Here is a 21,062-nt window from a genome sequence, read left to right on the forward strand (position 1 = left end):
TTAGAATGAAAATTTTGAGTTTAATTGTTGTTAAGCTTATACTTTTCAAATGCATTTCTAAAATCTGAAAAAGACTTATAAAGATTATTGAAAACTTCTATATTTTGTTTAATTGTACCTTTTTTTTTGTGTTTGTGGTATTATTTTAAGGTCATGCTTATCAAATTTCGTAATAAGATGGTTAATTAATATTTTAGGCTTTCTTGGACCATATCTGCTTTGGTATTCTTCTTCTTTAAATAATTTATCAATAAAGTTCAACGCAAATTCAAAACGCTTGGGTAATTCTTGCTCAACTTATGACATTTTATTTAGCTTATACTCTTCAAACGCATACCTAAAATCTGATGAAGACTCATAAAGTTTATTAAAAACTTTTATAATTTGTTTAATTATAACTTTCTTTTGTGTTTCTGATATTATTTTGAGGTCATGCTTATCAAATTTCGTGATAAGACAGTTAGTTAATATTTGATGCTTTTCTGGACCATATCTGATTTGGTATTTTTCTTCTTCAGCTAACTTATAAATAAAATTCAACGCACATTCAAAACGCTTGTGTAATTCTTTCTTAGATTGTAACATTTGGTTTAGCTTATAATCTTCAAATGCATATCTAAAATCTGAAGAAGACTTATAAAAATAATTAAAAACTTTTATAATTTGTTTAATTATAACTTTCTTTTGTGTTTCTGGTATGATATTAAGGTCATGCTTATTAGTTTTCGTAATAAGATCGTAAATTGATGCTTTAGGCTTTCCTGGACCATATCTGATTTGGTATTTTTCTTCTTCAGCTAACTTATCCATAAAATTCAACGCACATTCAAAACGCTTGTGTAATTCTTGGTCAGCTTGTGGCATAACTGTTGTAGTAGTTGCGACATTCAAGTTGGCAGCAGTGGCTTCGGACGAAGTAAGTTTTAGTCTTTTGTTAAAAACGTTCGAAATATCACCAGGTAGTGAATATTTCCTTTTGAGCATGCCTGAAAATAGTATTTCTTGTTTTGTTTCCTGAACGTTTTGAACCTCCAACTGTAGCTCTTGTGTTCCATTATCAGCTATATTTTCATTGTGGCTAGTTTTATGTTTTTGCTCGTTTCTTTCTGATTTTTCGTCCTCACTTTGTTTTTCAAGATTTGTTTGACGACCGATTGATTCTTCTTTTTCTTCGAGTTTATTGTCGTTGAAGTAAATAGTGGTGGAAGGATCAAAGGTATCTGTTTTAATGTTGTTATGCTTAACCTTTTATTTTAAAGGCAGTCATTTAGTGTTGAAGTCAAATCTTTGAATATAAGAGGCATTCAAGTTATACTCTTTAAAAAAATTTGAAATTAGTATAATTAGCATGCTAAAAAACGTATTTAAAGATTTTGAAACACAATTTACTGAAGTATATTTTTAAAAAGGCAAAACTTTTAGTAAAAATCATTATTGATTTCCTTAAGTATATTGGTATTTTGAGTATCAAACTTTATAAAAATAAAAATAAAATACTTAAAAACTACAAAACATGTTTATTTGGGAAATAGTAAAACAAACTAGTACTATAAATTATACTTATTTAGTTAGTATTTATACTGATAATTCAAAATTACAATAATATAGTGTAATACGACATGGTATAATATGAAGTTTAGTTGTTTGTTTTCTTTCTTACAACTAGCAACCAAATAATTAAGCCAAATAAACAAGTCTTTTTATTTTGAATAAAATTTAATACATAATTCTAACCTGCAAAATTTTTCAAACGATTTTAAAATGATTTATTATTTCTATAAAAAGTTATTATATCTATCTAAACATTTCAGTAATCAAAACTTTGCAGTCAAAATTTATTTTGAACCATTATATCATTCTATAGTAGTTTAAAAAGGATTCTAAATTAGGAGATATCTTCAACTTTTTATGGTGATCCAAATAAATCTAAGAGCAATATATAGTGTGTGGACTAAAAGAGAGTTCCAACTTTGAGATTTTTTTAAGTTTACCTAGCTATTTGATTTCTAGTTTTTTATGGTTATTAACCCTTTACTAGTAAGGTAGCAAAATAGGAAATAGTTAACTACCGCACAAAATACTTAATAACTGCAAACCGCAAAATTTTTATTTTCGAAATTTTTCCTTAGGTCAACCAAAGCCTTCCGATAAAACGGGGAAACTGTTTTTTCATATTCTTCAAAGGTTTCCAATTATGAAAATGTCTTTGAAACTCACAGTTATAAAAACTAGTTTAGTTTTATGTCAAAAGGAAGTATACTGAATTATAATTATAAGTGTGCACAGCCGATGTAAGTTTAATTTAAATCAAATTACCTGCTTTTTTTGTTTTTTCTTTGAAATTTTCCTTACAAAGTACCTTATTTGTGCAACATTTTACATAGTTGTGCTCAATTAAGACATTAGATTCACGATGAGGACAACTAGGTTTAACAGGTAAGTTGTTCGGGTCAACAGCAATATTGTGTTTAGTGTTGTTTCGTACTACTTTTTCTGTTAATAAAATAACTATGTTTGTAAGTTTTTATAAACACCAAAATTAAAAAAAAAACTCTGTATATAAAAACTTGAAACACAATATTATGAGTAGTTTTAAAGTTAATAAAGGTAAAAAAAAATTAAAACAGAAAGTATATGTAAGTAACAATTATAAGTACTAATTTCAGAATAGTATACTAGAGAGAAACAATTTTCGTACTGTTTATTTTAATTTGATAACTAACAAAAACTATACACATGTAAAACTACAGCTAAATTTTAAAACAACTTGTACAAGCTATAACAAAATTTATAAATATGTTATTATGTTATATAAGACTTATACATTTTATTTAGTCATATGAATACTGCACTTTAACTTTACCTTTAATTTTATCTTCAACACTTTTGACATATTCTCCACGTGTTTTAATTATTTCTTCCAATTTTTTTAATAGTTCAGCATGTTTGTTATGATCCTCAATAATTTTGTCAAATTCTTCTTCAAATTCTTTAATCAACTCATTTATATAATTATTAGTTTCTTTACAAGATTTCTTAGCTACTGAAAGTTTGATAACTTCTGAAATGTCTTTTTTATTTACATCAAGACTTATTTTGTTTACTTCAGCACTTTCGTCACTTTTTACAAAGCCTTTGTGCAACTCAATTAACATGTGTTTTGTCGAAATCTGTTAAAAATAATGAATGAAAAGTATATTATACTCCAGAATATTGATAAAATATAGGTAAAATAACTATTTAAAGTATTAAGTATTGTAAATCTAAATAAAGCACAAAAAATTTGTAAATTAAAAAATGTCAAAGCTTTTATCGAATAAGTAAGACATTAAAAAAAATATGAGATTTTCCCAGTTTAAAACTTTTAGCTTAGTTAAGTAATTAAGAAACCACTAACAGCAGCTTCTTGCGGGCTAGAAAAATTCCAGCCTTGAAAAAGCCTTGCCAAAGTATATACAAGGAGGAATAAAAGTATTGAATGTTATACAAAAACACACAAAATTGTTAATTTCGTAACATTAAAACTTTTGTTTGGTAAAAAAATATGATTTCTTAGAACTAAAAAAGTTATTAAAACTTCCGAAATATATTAACTTTTAACGTCATTATTCTTAAATAAAAAATATGATGACCAACAGTAGCTTCTTGATAAAAGTTAAGTTATACAAGTACCAATATTTAGTATTAGTGTCAAAAATTATTAATAAGACATAAAAGTTTGTCGTTTTTTAAATGTGTTAGCATTTGCTGATTAGTTACTAAAACAGTTAAAATAATTATATTTATTGACTAGATAAAAGCATAAAATTCACTAACAGCGGCTTCTTGTAAGCTGGAAAATTTCCAGCCTTGCATTTTGCAGGTCTGCAAGAAATGCTGCGTCGTCTTCATCAGGTCAATATCGATATCTTTATCCGTATCTTTTTTTGCCGGCCCGTCATTGTTCAACATGACAACGAAGTTATTCTAAAAAAAAATTCAAACTTACTAATTTAATACTTACTAAAATTCAATAGACATAAATTCATTCTAAAGTTTTTTTAGTTGTCAAAGTTTTGTAAGTATAATAGAAATAGTATTTAATTTTAATTCTTTTTTTATCTAAATAAACTAAACATGTATTGTTTACAACATTTTTACCTTAGAATGATTATTGAAATAGCCTTTTACTTTTCTCAATAGATCTTCGTTCTGCACAGCTTTTTGCGTTTCTTGCGACCTCCCAGACTGCCTACCTGGCTTCTTTACTTCTGCTAAGAAGTTTTCCAGTGCGTCAGGCCAGTGGTCTCCTTCAAAGTACGGAACTTCTGTCACTGATTTTATGTCGTTGTACTTGAGCATAAAGTACCCTTTTATCGAACCGTTAACCTGTTTAGATAAGATAATGTGTATTAATAATTTTAATGAATGGAATATGTCTGTAGTTTTCCTTATTTTAATTTTTTTTTAAAGCTTTTAGCTGTTCAAATGATAATAGATGTGACTCAGTAACTATTACAAAACAATTAAAATATTTTATCGATCCATTAGCTTCTGCAAATGGAAAAAAAATACTTATTTATTAATAATAATGATAATAGTTACGTACATTAAGATGCTACTGAAGTAGTTATTTTTAGCGACCCATCACTCTGTGCGGAGAAAAAAAAACAGATTAATTTTTTTCAAAAACTAAATGTTTCTTTGGTGTCAAAGTCAAAAATCTCAAATTTTGTTTAAACTATAAAATAATTTAAACATTGTTCTAAGGTCAACAACCATTAAAAACTATAAAAATGCTAAATTTCAGTTGAAAAATAATAAACTTAAAAAGGCAGGTTTTTTTTCGGGTTTAAAAAATTTCCTCAGGTTTTTAAATGTACACTTTTTTGGGTCTATTTTTAGTTTAAAGTTAAGTTTAAGGTAAAATACTGTGTTAATTAGTTTAAACCATTAAAAAGATACTTTAAAGCAACTTTAAATGTGTTTTTCAATAAAAAAAAAGTTGATGATGAAAATAAAAAATTATTTTTATGGTGTATTTTTGGTGTTAAATCGAAATGTTTCTACTTAACACGCAAAAATTGTTTAAAATTTCAGGTTTTTCAACGTTTTTTAGTTATTTTTGTTCAACTTTCTTGTTTTTTCTGTTTTTATTTTAAATTTTTGAAACTTTTTTTGGCCTAAATTGTCAAGTTCCAGGTTTCCCAAGATTCTAGGTTTTTAGCAAGAAAGAGATTTTTTTGTTTATCTTAACACTTATGATAATTAATAAAACACATTTTTATTTAGAATAAAAAACTGAGTAAAATTTAAACAACTTTTAGAAAACTTACTTTTCCCAGATCTAACATTGTTTTGTACCATTTCTTAAGAGCTTTTGGAGGAAGGGTAGCCTGGCATGGTGGTTTTTCATTAAAAATATAATCCTCACCTTTCTCTGGGGGACAAGACCATATATGTGCATAGTGGTATCTTAAATATATACAACAATTTACTACGTTTTAATAAATTTTGGGTTTGTAATTAAATTTAGAGGTTATAGTTATCAGCCTTATATAATTATTATAACTTTTGTAATAAAAATCCATTTTTATTAATAAAAGCAATTTAAACTTTTCTTATTGTTTATAGTAAAAGTGCAGTACTTTCTCTCAGAAACTTAATTATATATAAATTTCATTGAGCTGTTCCTTGCTGTTAATTTTAAGAATTGACTTAATTTTATTCTACTTGATAAAAATGTATATAATCAACTACTTAATATTGTTTTTATTGACTTACCCAATTTCACCACAGTACTTAAAGTATCCTAACATCAGTTCTACATACACTTTAGAACGAATCGATTTTTCCAGAACTTGAACCGAGTCTAAATACGATATGTAGACCCTGTTGTTGTTCGGCGATACAAAGTCTTTATACTCCTGAAAAAATTATACGTGTTGTTTTATTTATATAAATATAATATAAATATCTTACTCGGATTGAGTTAAATTGTTTTTTTTTGTAAATCAAATATTTCTAAATATAAACATGTAAATTTATCGATCTTAAATTTAGATTTATCTCACCTGAGTATGACACCCGAAGAAACAAATTTCATCACCGTCTTTTTCCACAAAAGCATAAAAAGCTCTTGATCTATAAGGTATTTTTTTATAGAATGTTTTTCCAAATCTAAAAGAATATAATGTATCGTTTTAGGATTTCAATATTTCAAAGTTAAATTAAACTATGATTTTAGTAAAAAAACTTAGATCATTTAGATATTTTTTTCAGCAAATTTTAAATTAATAAAGTTATTTCCTTTTGTATCTTGTTTTTGACGCTCGGAGCTGCAATACAGGACCTTATTCAGATGTTTGTATGACATTCTAAAAATGTCTTGGTAAGCCAACTTCCAAGCTATTTTGTAGACATCATTTAATAAAGCTGCTATCAATTAAAATTTGTTTTTTTAGTAAAAAAAAGTTAGTTAAAACCTTTAATATATTTATAATGGACTCAAATGTAATTTAACATCAATTTAATGGATAATTTCAAACGCAGTCGCTTCTTCTCAAATTCGTTAAAACATCAAAATTTATTAAAATGGTCTGTTCTTAAAGATTTCAATAATACATTATTATTTACTATATTAAAATTTAAGTTCAAAATTGTTGCTTTTTTTACCTTTAAAAAGCCACATTTGGCTATTAATATTCAAAAATAGTTGCTAAAAAATTGTATAAAATTCATAAATATTAAGGAGTAATTATGTTTAAGCTCATATATTATGCTTTTGTTGAACTACTTAAAAGTTTCTGTTCATATGTTTAAAACCAATTTTAAACTTAAGTAATAATCTACGCAACACAAATAAAATGTGAAAGCATCTTTTTAGCCCCATTTTTGTCTCAATAAATTCACTTGTAGAGTGAAAACTTCAAATTTCATTAGATTAAATGTTTTTTTTTGGTTTATTATGATTAACCATGCTAAAAAAAACAAAGCTTAACTTTAATTTCAAATTTTACACTAGTGCGTACCTAAGAAAGACCGTTCTGAATTAAAAATTGACATTCTAGAGACTTGTTTTCTACCTATTCAAAAATTGCGTACATATCAGAATACTAGTATATTTAAAATTAAATGTGGTATTTACTGCCACAGTTATTTAATATACAACAAGTTTGGAATTTATATGTTTAAAAAAAGTTATAAAAGAATATTAATTCTTTAAAATATAAAAACTTGGATAATACAAGTTTTTAGAATCTTAAGTATTGTTTTTTTTTGCATAAAACATACAAAAAATAATGTTCATAAAATATTAAAGACAACAAATAAAATATAATTTTACCTCTTTAACATTTTCTCTTTAACCTCCACATGCTTTACTTTATTGTATAAAATTCTGACGTGGATCTTACCAACCTCCTCTTCTTTACCTTTAGATTTTACAAATCGGTTGACTTCCTTTTCCAGATATTTGCATAAGTTACACCTAGGTAACATCTTTGATGATAAATTTCTACACAATGCGTCTTTACCATGTCCTTCAAGTTTTTTTATATCAGGTTTTTTCGGTAAGGGTTTAGTTGACTGAAAATATATTTTATCGATTTTATTGACAAGTATCTTCGAAAATTAGAGTAAAAAAATTTTAAACTGGTACGAAACAAAATATACTTTTAATAATTGTTATTTTTTGTCTAATAATATAATAGCAATTTTTCTAAAAACTTTTTGTTTAAAATTAAGAAAAAACTATTAAAATTAGAAAGATATGACTAGTTTTAAATAAATATTTCTTTTATTTAAATCTAAAAAAAATTTATTATAAAATTACAAAACTTATTAGTCATTGATTATTAGATTTATAAAAGGCTTTAAAAATAAGTAAAATTAATTGTAAACACTAACTTTAAGAATTTTCTTTGTTTTCTTTTGTTTCTTTGACTTCTTTTCTTTATTATTTGTTTTTATTTCAACAATTTTTAATTCATCCTTCGGCAGTTTAGTTAACTCTTCTTTCAAAAACGCTTCAAGGGATTTACCCTGCGCCCTTACATAGTTACCTACCTGTGATTAATTAAACAAAGATGTTAAATTTAATATTGCAAAATAAAAAGACAATCAAATGCTTATAGTTAGTAGTTGTTATGATACGATTTAATTATATTAATTTTAAACTTACAGGGTTGTAATTGTAGCAGTTTTCAAACATCAGCTGAAAGTCTTTTTTACATTGGTCAGCTGTTTTGTATTTGCCTGTACGTAGGTTTTTCTTGATGTCGTTTATGCACATTGGCTTCGTGATAATGCTGTGATAGTCCTGTCAGTTTTTATCAACGTAAAATTTTATGCACAAAATATTATTTCTATTTTATACTATTAAACTCTAACATTACTAACAACAATTTTACGAACATGATAAAGGTTTTGATAAAATTTTAAAATTACATATGTGAAGGTTTTAAACTAAAAAAAATCGCAGTACAGTCATAAATTATTTTAAAGTAATTAAAAAAGATTCAATATATTAAAAAATTGTACCCATTAGTTATTTTATTTGTTTAGAGTAATTTGTTAAACGTTTTAAACAGTCTTAATTTGTTTTTTCTGGTAAAAGTTTTAAAACACTCAGTTATGTTCCGCTTGAAATTGCTTTTAAAACACAACCTTAGAAATATAAGTCTGAAAATTAAATTTCCATTTGGCACACGAATTTTTGACTAAATATGGCGAACCTTACACTAGAAGTACTTAACAGGATTGTTCTTGAAAAAAATGTTTAGAAAATGTAAGTGAAAACACTACTAAAAAACTAACAGGTATTCTAAGCGCTACAGGATCCACAGGTTTTTTAAACAGAGAGCTGCATTTGTGATTCTCCAAAGCAGGAATTATTGTTTTCCAAATGTAATGAAGTTGTTGGTTCATTGACATGTTTTTATTTTATTGTATAATTTTCTGTTAAATTTCTTTCATTGTTAACTGTGTAATAAAAAAGTACAAACTATAAAATAAAAAAATTTACTTAATATGTGAATAGTAAAATAGCGGCGGTTTAAGTGTAGTTCCCTGAAGCCTACGCTCGCCCTGAATTAAAAGAAAAAAGAGATATAGTAAAGAAAAAATGACTACGCACTGTTTCTAAACCAGAGCTAGAATTGTACACTTCAAAAATGTTTTTATGTCATTTACGAAGTTAAAATGCACTAAGTTGTTTATTAAACATTATGCGAAGCAAAGTTTTACTTTCATGTATTCTAAAGAAAATTTATTTTATTTTAGTAGTCAGATTCTTAAGCATGAAAAAATAAAAACAGTGTTATACAAAAGAAAATTCAATCACGTAAGCTATCGGCTATAACAAACTTTATTAGAAAACTTTTGTAATTTTAAAATAAATTTACAATATGCGCTACTGTTTGTAAACAAACCATAACTAACTAGAAAAAAGCATAGACAAAATTTTCCTTAAGCTAAACTACGGTCTCAAACTGTCAACGGTGTAGACACCTTACAAATGACTTTAAACCGAGTAATCCAACGTTTATATACAGATTTATTTCTAAATCCAGAATTTTCCAGAATGTTAAAATCTCTTGTTGAGAACTTATTTATTTTTATGATAAACAGCTTAAAAGTAAGCTTTTACTATTTTTTTTTTCTAACTTTTTACTACTATAGTTGAAAATTTTAGCCATAAAACTTTTCTCCTATTTAAGCTGTTTAAGTTTTACATATTCTAATGATTATCTTTACTCAAATCTTGTTAAAAACTATATTTTATTCTTTTACTTCAAGTCATTAAAAACATTTACAATAAATACAATATTTTTAGTTAAATTAAATACTTGATTTTTTACTAGTTTAATATTCTAAACGACAAAAAAAAAGTTTTAAATATTGTTTTATGTGCGAATTGTAAACTACGGTCTCAAACTGTCAACGGTGTAGACACCTTACAAATAACTTTAAACCGAGTAATCCAAGGTTTATATACAGATTTATTTCTAAATCCAGAATTTTCCAGAATGTTAAAATCTCTTGTTGAGAACTTATTTATTTTTATGATAAATAGTTTAAAAATCAGCTTTTATAGATTTTTTTCTAACTTTGTACTACTAGTGTTGAAAATTTTAGCCATAAAGCTTTTCTTCTATTTAAGCTGTTCAACTTTTACATATTCTAATGAAATTATCTTTACTCAAATCTTGATAAAAACTATATTTTATTCTTCCACTTCAAATCATTAAAAACATTTACAATAAATACAATATTTTTAGTTAAATTAATTACTAGTTTTATTACTAGTTTAATATTCTAAATGACAAAAATAGTTTTAAATATTGTTTTATGTGCAAATTGTAAGCTTAAAATGAATTAAAATTGAATACAGTAATCTTTGTCTTGGTTACGCACATTTGAACTTTGTTCCAACTGCGTATTCAACATGAAGTGTGTCCCTAAAAGGTGCGTTTTCAAAATGCAGATGGCTGTCTTTGATATAACTGACGTAACTAGTTTGACTTGATATATCCTAATATCTTACGTTTTAATTCATGAATACCACTTTTAATCTTTAGTTAAATAAAACGCAATATACAAAAATCTTGAAAACTATAATTTTTGTAGCTAAATTGCTTTTAATACTCTTCCTCTACTAAAAACTTTACAGACTGACATATTCTAATAACACTTTCTTTATATATTAAACATTTTTGAGCAGTGTAATCTTATCAATAGTAATTTGAACTAAAAATACTTACTTAACGTGATTATTAAGCTATTTATAGTTTAATATAATTTCTTAATGAGTTTATAATAAAAACTTATTTTAATAAATAGCTTTTACAAATCAGATGTTATAGATTAATTTTTTTTCTCTAATTTTCTACTACTAGTGGCGAAAAAGTTTAATCATGAACCTTTTTTCCTATTTAAACTGTTAAACTTTTATATATTTTAACGAAATTATCCTTGCTCAAATCAAGTTTAAAATAATATATTATTTCCTATTTAAAATCTTTAAAAACAAATACAATAAATATAATAGTTTTAATTAATTAAGTACTTGTCTATTAGTAATTTATTATTCTAAATGTCAAAAAAAGTGTTTTAAATGATGTTATATGTGCAAATTATAATCTTGAAATGTTTTAAGTTTATATATTGAAGTATTCTGCCACTCGTATATTATTTTGACTGAAATTGGTAAAATCAAGAATTTAACTTTAGACAAGACTGATTTTGTAACACATATATTTGACTAGCCGAATTTCATATATTTAACTTGGTTCAACAAATTCAATTTAAACGTTTTCTTATGAACCTAAAAAGAAGCTATAGCCATCCTGATATTTTCAAAATGCCTTTAACATTGCCCTTGTCTTTTGAATAAATATCTATCAGCCAAGTAACTAGAATGAACAGCAAACCACCTAGTTAAAATCCGTGAATAATTTTTGTGTTTGAATTTGTAATTTGAAGCTATATATTTGTAAAAATTTTAGAACTGTTAAAAACTGAATACAGTAATGTTTGTCTTGAAAACGCACGATTGAGCTTTGTTCTAATTGCGTACTCAACATGAAAGTTTGTTCTTAAATAGTGCGTATTCAAAAAGCAGATTTCTGTATTTGATTTAAATGACCTGATATGTCCTAATATTACACTTTTGAATCCATAAACAACACTAAAGATCTTTAGATAAATAAAATACAGTAAAGTTAAACTTTCAAAAAAAAAATTTTTTTTTTCTTTTTTTTTTATTGAATTATTTTAAGTTAGTAGCTTTTTTTTTAAATATACCCTTCTGCTCTTAAACAACTTTAAGACTGACTTATTTAAATAACTTTTATTTTATATACTAAATTTTTTTGAGCTAAGAAACCTTATATAAAGTACTTTTGATGTAACAAAATCTAACGTTACTATAAATCTATATAGACTTTTTTATAAATGTTTTTAATGAGTTAATAATCATTCCTACAAGCTGAAAAGGGTTTTTGTAAGAGGGACTTACTTCTCTGTATTATAGTTAGAGAAAAAAAAGATTAAATGATTGAAGAGCTTAAAGAGATAAGCTGTCTTAGACTTAATTTTCTCTGTCTAGCTTTTACCACTAGTTATAAAATTTTAGCCATGAACATTTTCTCCTATTTAAACAGCTAGATAATGTTTTAATAAAAGTACCTTTACTCAAAATTAATTTAAAACAATATACTAATATTAACATTTAATTCTTTAAAAGTATGTATCATAAACATTTATTTTTAATTAAATACTGGCTTTCTTATAAATTTTATGTTTTAAATGACGATAAAAATCACCCTTAATTACTATCTTGACAGTTTTATAACAAAAATATAACTTTATGTTGTCTAGTCAATACTACAAACAAACTAAATAACTCACTTCATCTTTTTTTATTGAATTTCCCACTTTTTGTTTTTATTTTACGGTTAGCTTTAAAATAAAAACACATTATGTAGACAAACCAAAATGAGCGAGAGGACAATGTTATTTCAAATTTCATGCTTACAGACATTTTTTTGGAATAAACAGCTTTTAAAAAATTTTTAAGTTGAACAACAAAACCCTAAATGCTTAAATTTATCTAAACAATGCCTTAAAAACTTGACTTACGCTTCAGACTACCTGTTAAAAATAAAAAAATTTAGAAATACATGATTGTTCTCCAATAGACTTGGCAACACTGACTAATTAATGTGTTTTATATTTAGTGTTTTGCTTTAAGCTTATGTGTTAATCATTACTAATGCCTTAAGGTTATACTTCTTCCTCAGAGTTAGAGTTTTATAGAACAGTTAGAGTTTGTTAAGTATTTTATTCAAAATTAATTAAAAGTAGTATGTAGATTAAGTTTTTCAACAGTAGAAAATTATTAAAACAACATGTAAAAAAAGACACACATTGACAAATAGAAAATATCTAGCAATAGTTTGATAACTAAAAGCATAAAAACTATATAAAAATAAAAAAAAAGCATAGGTTTTTATTTTATACTGTAAATGCGAGTTAAAAAGTTGGCTTTTATTAATGTTGTTTTGTTTTCTAAAATATTCTTTGTTTATTACAACTAATAATACTGAATTAAATAATTTCAATATCTAAAAATTCGGTAATTACACTTAGTTTAGCTTTTTATGACCTTTTTAAATTATAAAATTATTTGATGTTTAATCTTTTAGTTAGACGGATTAAAATCTAGTGTTTAAGTATCAAGAGAAATTCTTTCAAACTATTACTTTATTTAGTATTTTACCGTTGTTACAAACATTATTGGTAAGCTTAGTTAAATCTTTGTAATCTTAAAATGTTAAACTATTTACTTAATGTCTAGTTTAAAGAATAAAATATTCTCTTTTTTAAATTTTACACTAATTTAAATTTTTTAATACTGAATTACATGAAAATCGTTAAGGATGTAAAATCAACAAAAAAAAACAAGCACTTTCAGAACCAAAGAGAAGAGTCGGTGATACTACCGTTTTATCAAATGACAACGAACAACTGTAGCTGCGTAAGAAACGACGCTTTTGTCAGCTTTGTAACTATTATTGTTAGTTTGTTATTTTTTCTTACACTATTAAAATTAATACGAGAAAATCAAAATAATTCAGCTTGTTAACAACTGCTTGATTTTTTAAATTTCTACATGCATAAGTAATTTAAATCAATATGTTATTCTAAATATTTTCTGAACCTGTTTTTGTTTATTATGCAAAAATGTAACGGTTACCCAACTGGTTTTTTTCAATACATTGTTGTTGTTTTTAAAATATTTATACTATAAACTTAAAGAGACCGATAGTGAAAATGGTCAACAAGATAAACATCTGTCTGGGTTAAATCTAGCACAAAGTACTAATTGCAATGCTTACTCACCTTTGCCAAGTTTTAAGTAAGTTCATTTATAAATGTAGAGTTAAGGTTGTTCTTAGAATTTTTAATTACTGTAATTTTTTTATGATTTTGCTTTTTTTTGAACTGATTTCTAGGAAAGTATCTGTTTATTCTTATTTTAAATAAAGTGGTCAGGTATTTCTTAATTTTTAGTAAAACATATGTAGTTTACCTAATACTTTGACATATAAAAAATAAGTTGTAATTGTTTTGTTGCCGAGTTGCAAAATAAATACCAATTTTTTAAATAATGAAAGCTTTTACAAACATTAAATATTATTTTTTTCTTATAAACTAAAACTTATTAATTCTTTAACTTTAGCAACAAATTTTATAAAATATCTGTTTTGATAACAAATTTTAACGTTTATACAGAAGAAGTTTATTTCTAATTGTATTATGTACTAAAACTTATAAAAACGAGTTATAAGTTTATAATTTTTGTGTGTGTAATAAAGGCTACTGCATTAAAAGAATATAACCTTAACTAACGTTATTTTGGTTAAATACATATTTCAAACAAAACGATTATTTTTTTTTAGATTTGGCTTTTCTTTAATTATTTAACTAGGTGGAATTATAAAACATAATTAAAAGAAAGCGATCGAGAATACTTATCTTAAAATGTGATAAAAATTAGTTTTCTTCCTACTTAGGTAAAAACAAAATTATTTTTTCAAAGATCAGATCAAAGCAAACTATTTGTAAATTGTTCTAGTTTACTTAGGAAATAAAAAAGAAAAACATAACTAATCTTAGTATCTAATTTTGTTTCGTAAACTAACAAGTAAACACAAAAAAAAATTATACCAAAATGGTTGAAAAGGTACAAGTGTTTTATAAAGAATGAGTATATATAGTGAACTGTAGTTGTAAATAATTTTCATAATACATTTTGTAAATAAAAATTTTCAGTCCCAACAGTGTTAAGTTCTATTTTAGACAAAACTGTCTAGAAAAAAAAAAGTTGTTTTTAACCTTCTTGAATAACCTATTTAGGTAACTTGAATTGAAAATTAATTGAAAAAACTCATTTTTTCTTCTATTTTAGAGCTAAAGATAAATATAGTCAGCCTGAAACACTTTAAAACCTTGTAAAACTCAAATTTGCCTCTAATCTAAGGCAATACATACATATTACTTCGTTGACTTATTTATGCTTAAATGTACTTTTTAGTTTATTTTATCATATAATTATAAGTATTAACTATGTCACTAAAAAATTTTACGTCACTTAAAAATGTTAGTCTACTCCAGAGTCACAACACTCTACATTCTAACTGACATCAACTATGTTAATTAAAAAAAAATTTTTAATACAATTATAGTTTTCCATAATAAAAAGTAGTTCCAAACAATTTGTTTCAATCAGCAACTTTTCTAAATTTTTATTAATATGAAAAAATTAGCATCGTAAAAATTTATTTCAAGATAAGTAAAGACAGTAAATAAAATCAAAAAAGTACTTTGAAATTAAAGATTATGAGCTAAAACTAGTAAATACTTAATTTTATTGTTATATATCATACACTTTCTTAACAGTTTAAATTAGCTGTGAATAACTTTATGTAAAGATTTGTTTTTAAAACTATAATTTTGATTAAATAATTAAAAGTGTACTTAAATGTAATTATATTGTTTGTGAGTTTGATAATGTTATTTTAACACAGAATCATATCAACCAAAACTTAAAGAATATGTTCTTTGATTATTTGTAATAGAAGAGTCTAGCAAGTATTACACTAGATATTGTTTTAATTGTTGTACCATTTAATATATTTAATATTATTTTACCTATAATTCAATATTTGAGTATTTCAATTCATATTTTTACATTAAAACAAATAAAAGTTTTGTTTTATGTAGCAAGTAACCTTTTTACCAGCTCATCTATTTAGTTATCAAAATTTTGAACGTTTCTATACTAATTTTTTAATAAACTTTTATACTAAACTATTTAGTTGTACATAAAACTTCTTATTGATAACAAGAAGTATATTAAGTTTTAAAATATAAAGGCTTTTAGCTTAAAATATGTAACAAAGTTACCACTTTATTAAACCATGCAAAAATGACATTATACTAGCTTTGTTGATTTTTGCAGAAGAAATAACCAAATATTTTTAAGTTTAGCTGAAAATATCTGATTTAAAAACACTTATTTGTATTCGTAATACTATTTGATATAATAAAATATAATCATAAGTAAGAATTTATTACGGTATAAATACTTTAAAAAGCATTCTAATTAAAACCGTCTTAGTTTGGCTCCAATCATTGTTACTCTCCTGCTTAAGTAACTAAATTCGAAACCTGGGTTAGTTAATCTTTTTGGCTTTGATAAATTTGAAGTTTAATTAAGTTTATCATTGTATAGTTCACTGTTAACCTTTAAGATTATAAATATAGTTCTCATTTTATCATTTCGGAGAGTAATAGAAGCAGTGGTGTCGCGTGGTATTTTTTTTAGGTGGTGCAGAATTTCGAAAAAAAATCCCCTACTTTAAAACTCTTTTTTATCTTAAATAAAGACTTTTTTCTACAACAATTACATTAAATTGCTAATGTAACCTGTAATATTTTGTTTAGAAATAAAACATTTATTTTACAAAAAAAAAATTAAGTAAGAAAATAACTTTAAAAAAAAAAGTTAATACTTTGAAAATTTAAGTAAGTATAAGAATATAAGAAAATAATTATTTTAAGTAATTTACAAGACTCAAAAAATGTTAGCTTACTTATGAGTATTAAATTTTTAGAAGGCTTTAAAATTTAAACTAACTGTATAAAAAAATTTAGACAAAACAAATTTTTATTATATTGAAAAACACAGCAACTTTAATAGTTTTTCTTTTGCCTCAACTTAATTTTTGAAATATTTGATTAAATATCATACTAAGAATGGTTATTTTACTAATATTTAACTTAAAAAAAAAAGAAATGTTTTATTAGACTTGGCAAGAACATTAAAAAGTCTACAAACAAACAAAAAAATGTTATGTACAAACTGCAAGTTTATTTTAAGTAAAATTTATCAAAACTCAGTATAAAATAATTGCTTATTTACTGATAAATATTAAAAAAAAATAAACGATTATCAATTTATAACTAATTAAAAACTTTTATGTTTGAAAAAAAAAAACAGCTTGACTACTAAGTTAAAAACACAAAAGTAAAATAAGCAAGCTCATAAATATCAAATTTTACGAAGTCTCTAACTTACAATTTAGATTAAACAGATTAATATTATAATAAGAAAATACAGCAACTGCAATAATATTTTTTTAGCCTCAACTTTAGTTAAAAATATTGGATTAATTAAATATCAAACTATTAATAATTGTTTTACTAATGTTTAATAATAAAAAAGTCTAATTATACTTGGCAAGTAAATTAAAAAGTCTACAAACAAATAAAATGTTGTGTAGAAATTGAAATTTTTTAAAGAACAACTTACATTACTCAAAAAAGAAATTTAAAATTCATTTATGATAATAAAAAAAAGTTTAAATAACTAAAAAACTCAAAAGTAAAACAAGCAAACTAAATAATATTAAGTTTTACAAAGGCTCTAAAGTTAAAACTAAAAGTAGCTTACAATTTAGATATAAGAAACTTATATTATAATAAAAAACACAGCAACTATAATAATATTTCATTTTTGCTTTAACTTTACTTGAAAAATATTGGATTAAATACCAAACTAAAAATAACATTTTTACTTATTTTTAACTAAACAAAAAAAGGAATGCATAATGAAGCTTGGCAAGTAAATTAAAAAGTCTACAAACAAAGAAAAATTTATGTACAAATTACAACTTTTTAAAGAAAAAGTAAACTTGCTTAATAAAGAAAATAGTTACTAGTGAATGTCTACCTAAAAATTAAACCTAAAGTCTAACTTTGCAAACATAAATACTTAGACTCTTACTTTTCACCTTTGTAACTAAAATTCATTCTTCTCTCCTTTTGGCTGATAAATTTCTCCATCACCTATTTTTTGAAACTAGTACAGTTTTTAAGTAAGTCCCTACCAATCGAAATTACACTCAAAGAATTTAATCTTGACTGACCCATGGTGTTTCTCAAAAATGTTTTTATCCTTTTCAAAGATGAAAATGTTCTTTCAGCGTCTACACTAGTCATGGGAATAGTTATCAAAGTTCTATAAAGCTTTGTAGTTTCGTTAAATATTTTAGTCAGGTTATGTTCTTCAAGACATAACAGTATTTTCACTAAATCATCCTGATGCATGTGAATAAAATGTTTCCAGTTCTCTTTCTAACTGTTTACATTCAACTACAGGATAACACTTCTTCACTGTTTCTATAAGTTCTAAAGGAAAACAGGATTTAAAAACAGTAAAATATTTTGCCAACAATATTTGTGAAATTCTTAAATTGTTCTAACTATACAGAGTAAACTAATAATTAATTTCAATATTAAAAAAAATAAAATAAAAGCAAGGTTGCCACTCTTTGAGTCAAAATAAACTGTCCTGAGTGACCTTGAAATGCCTTGAGTCACCATGTGTTTTCGAGAAAAAATCAAATACCCTGAGTTTCCCTGAGATTTTTTAGAACTTAAAATATCATTAAGTTTCACTGAGTACCCTGAGTGTGTGGCAATCCTGAATATAGCTAAAAAAAAGATTAAAATAATTTCAAAAACAAAGAGTTTCATTTTATCAATAATTTTAAGGACGTGAAGATATTTTTTTTTTAATATATTTTTACTATCAAGTTTGAAAACAACTGAACTTTTGCTACACCTGAAGATAAGCTTTGCTTTTAAGGGCATAGGGAGGATGAAACACTTTCTTCACAATTTTATCTTATTTTATGAAGTTTTTACTAAGCTACGAGATGCTTTTTACAGATTTAAAAAATTCAAAATACTTTTTTAGATATAGCCAGTCAAAGCAGTCTTGTATTTTTTTGCTGTTTTAGTTTGCTCATTTATAATAAATCAATGTAATCTCTGGTCTGACTGGTTGCATCTAAAAGTTTAATTGGAAGTTTCAAGTTTATTAAAGAGTAACTATTAGCTTTCTGAAAAACTTAGAATAAGAACAACATGTAAAAAAGTGCCTATACATCCCCCCCTTATACCACACTATTTTGCACAATTTTTTTCAACAAACTTTAAGATTTTTATAAACTTTTTTTCTAAACTTATTGTTTTTTTGTTGGAGGTTTAAAATTCAATAGTTTTTAAGGGTATCTTTTCTGTATTTAAATTTAATTTGTTTTTCATTTTGATGACAGTATTTTTCTCAGGAGCTCAACTTTTTAAAGTTAAGTTGGTGAGGCTGTTGAACTTTTCAAGAAATTAAAAAATAATTAATAAATATGTAACCATTATAACAGTAAAAAATTGGTTAGTTAGTTTTCATGTGGCCATAGGGGTAAAACACTTATATTTTAACTTTAAATAAACTTGTTATTCTCAGAGTAAAAACTAAAACTACTTTAGTCAGCCTGAATATTTTCTAACTTGGTCAGTTTTAATTTATCTTGGGTCATCTTGAGTTTTTTTAACATTTCTAAGTTATCCTGATTTAGGGGTAGGGAGTACAGCACGTTTTTTTGGTCATGTTGTAAAATCCATATGAAGAGTCTTGATTTGGATGTGTTTTGGTATCATTAAGAAAAATTTAAAAAAAAAAATTAAAAAATTCCTAAAAAACAAAATTGCACCCCAAAAAACTGATCTGGACCCCAAAAATCACATAATTTTTGATTTTTTGACTTAAATAGTAATAAAGTCACTCATACACGTCCTAGACTTATATTTTATATCTTAAATTAAAGCTAATAATTATAGGCATACACTTAATGACATTTCAACTGCTTTTGGAATATTATGACGTCATAATCACACAAAATATGTAAATTTTATCTGTAAAATGGTGCGTTTTAAAAAATTAAGAAGCATAGCTGGTTGTCTAATCTAATTAAAACAAAATCTTTTAAAATAAAACTTTGTAAATATACTTACTTACCTTTAAAATTTAGGTGATGTTGTATGTATATTAATGGGATATTTAATGTCATAATTCATTTAGCTATAAGTATTTAAAAATAACCTAAGAATGTTATTCAATTTGCATTACAACAACATAACGAATTACAAAAAAGTTATAATTTATTATAGGCAACATAATGTTGTATGGCATTAAACATTAAGTTAATGATTGCAAAATAAATAGAGACTAGTATAATAAAGAAATAAAGAACATTGCATAATAAAACGAACATTGCACTGTATGATTTAGTATTAACACTTAAGATTACTGCAAAATGACTGATACTTTTAAAAATACTAGTATAAAGTAACTGTCAAATGATTGATAAAAATCTAACTGACTATATGTACATAAAAATCATAAAAATACATAAAAACTACTTTTTAACTTTATGTAAAAGACATATGTTATACTATTAAATCTATTTGGACATGGTTTCTCAGTGAAAAAGTAATAGATCTTTCATTAGAAATATCCCATTCCCCATCAACTTTACAATCAAGAATAGAATCTAAATGCAAGTTTAGCAAATCACGTTTAGGTGGGTGTTTCCACTTCGAATTTCTTCTGTCTTGAACTCTCATGAGGTGGTCCATCTTATAAGTCACATCATCATTTTTACCTTCACACATAGCAATATACCATGTGTCTGATGACCCTTCACTAATTAATGTGACATAAAAATTCCCTTCCATAATATCTTCATTTTTTCTTTCTGTATATTGGGGGAAGAACCCCCTACAATTAATAATGCATCAGTGTTTGTTGGTAAAGAACATAGAGAGCACTCATCATCTTCTGCAACAAGAGCACATAAGTTTAGAAGTCTTTCTTCATGAGTATAACCATTAACTTTAAAAAGTTCTGGATTGTATAACACTTCAGATTTGTGAGACTCTCTAAAGTAAATTAACTCATTACGAACAATAACTTCATTTTGATCAGGATTAGATTTTAAAATAGAACGCAGCTCTTCCACGCTCACTACAGGCCCACCCCAACTTTTACACAGTTTGAGACGTTTCTGCACATATTGATCCCTTTTTTTCCCTTTTTCAATTTTTTCATTTATCTGTTTGAGCTTTAAATTTTTTTGATCTGCTACCCATCTTTGCTCAATCTCATTCAGAAA

The sequence above is a fragment of the Thalia democratica genome, chromosome 4 (genome assembly GCF_965202585.1).
Source record: "Thalia democratica chromosome 4, ktThaDemo2.hap1.1, whole genome shotgun sequence".
NCBI classification, from domain to species: domain Eukaryota; kingdom Metazoa; phylum Chordata; class Thaliacea; order Salpida; family Salpidae; genus Thalia; species Thalia democratica.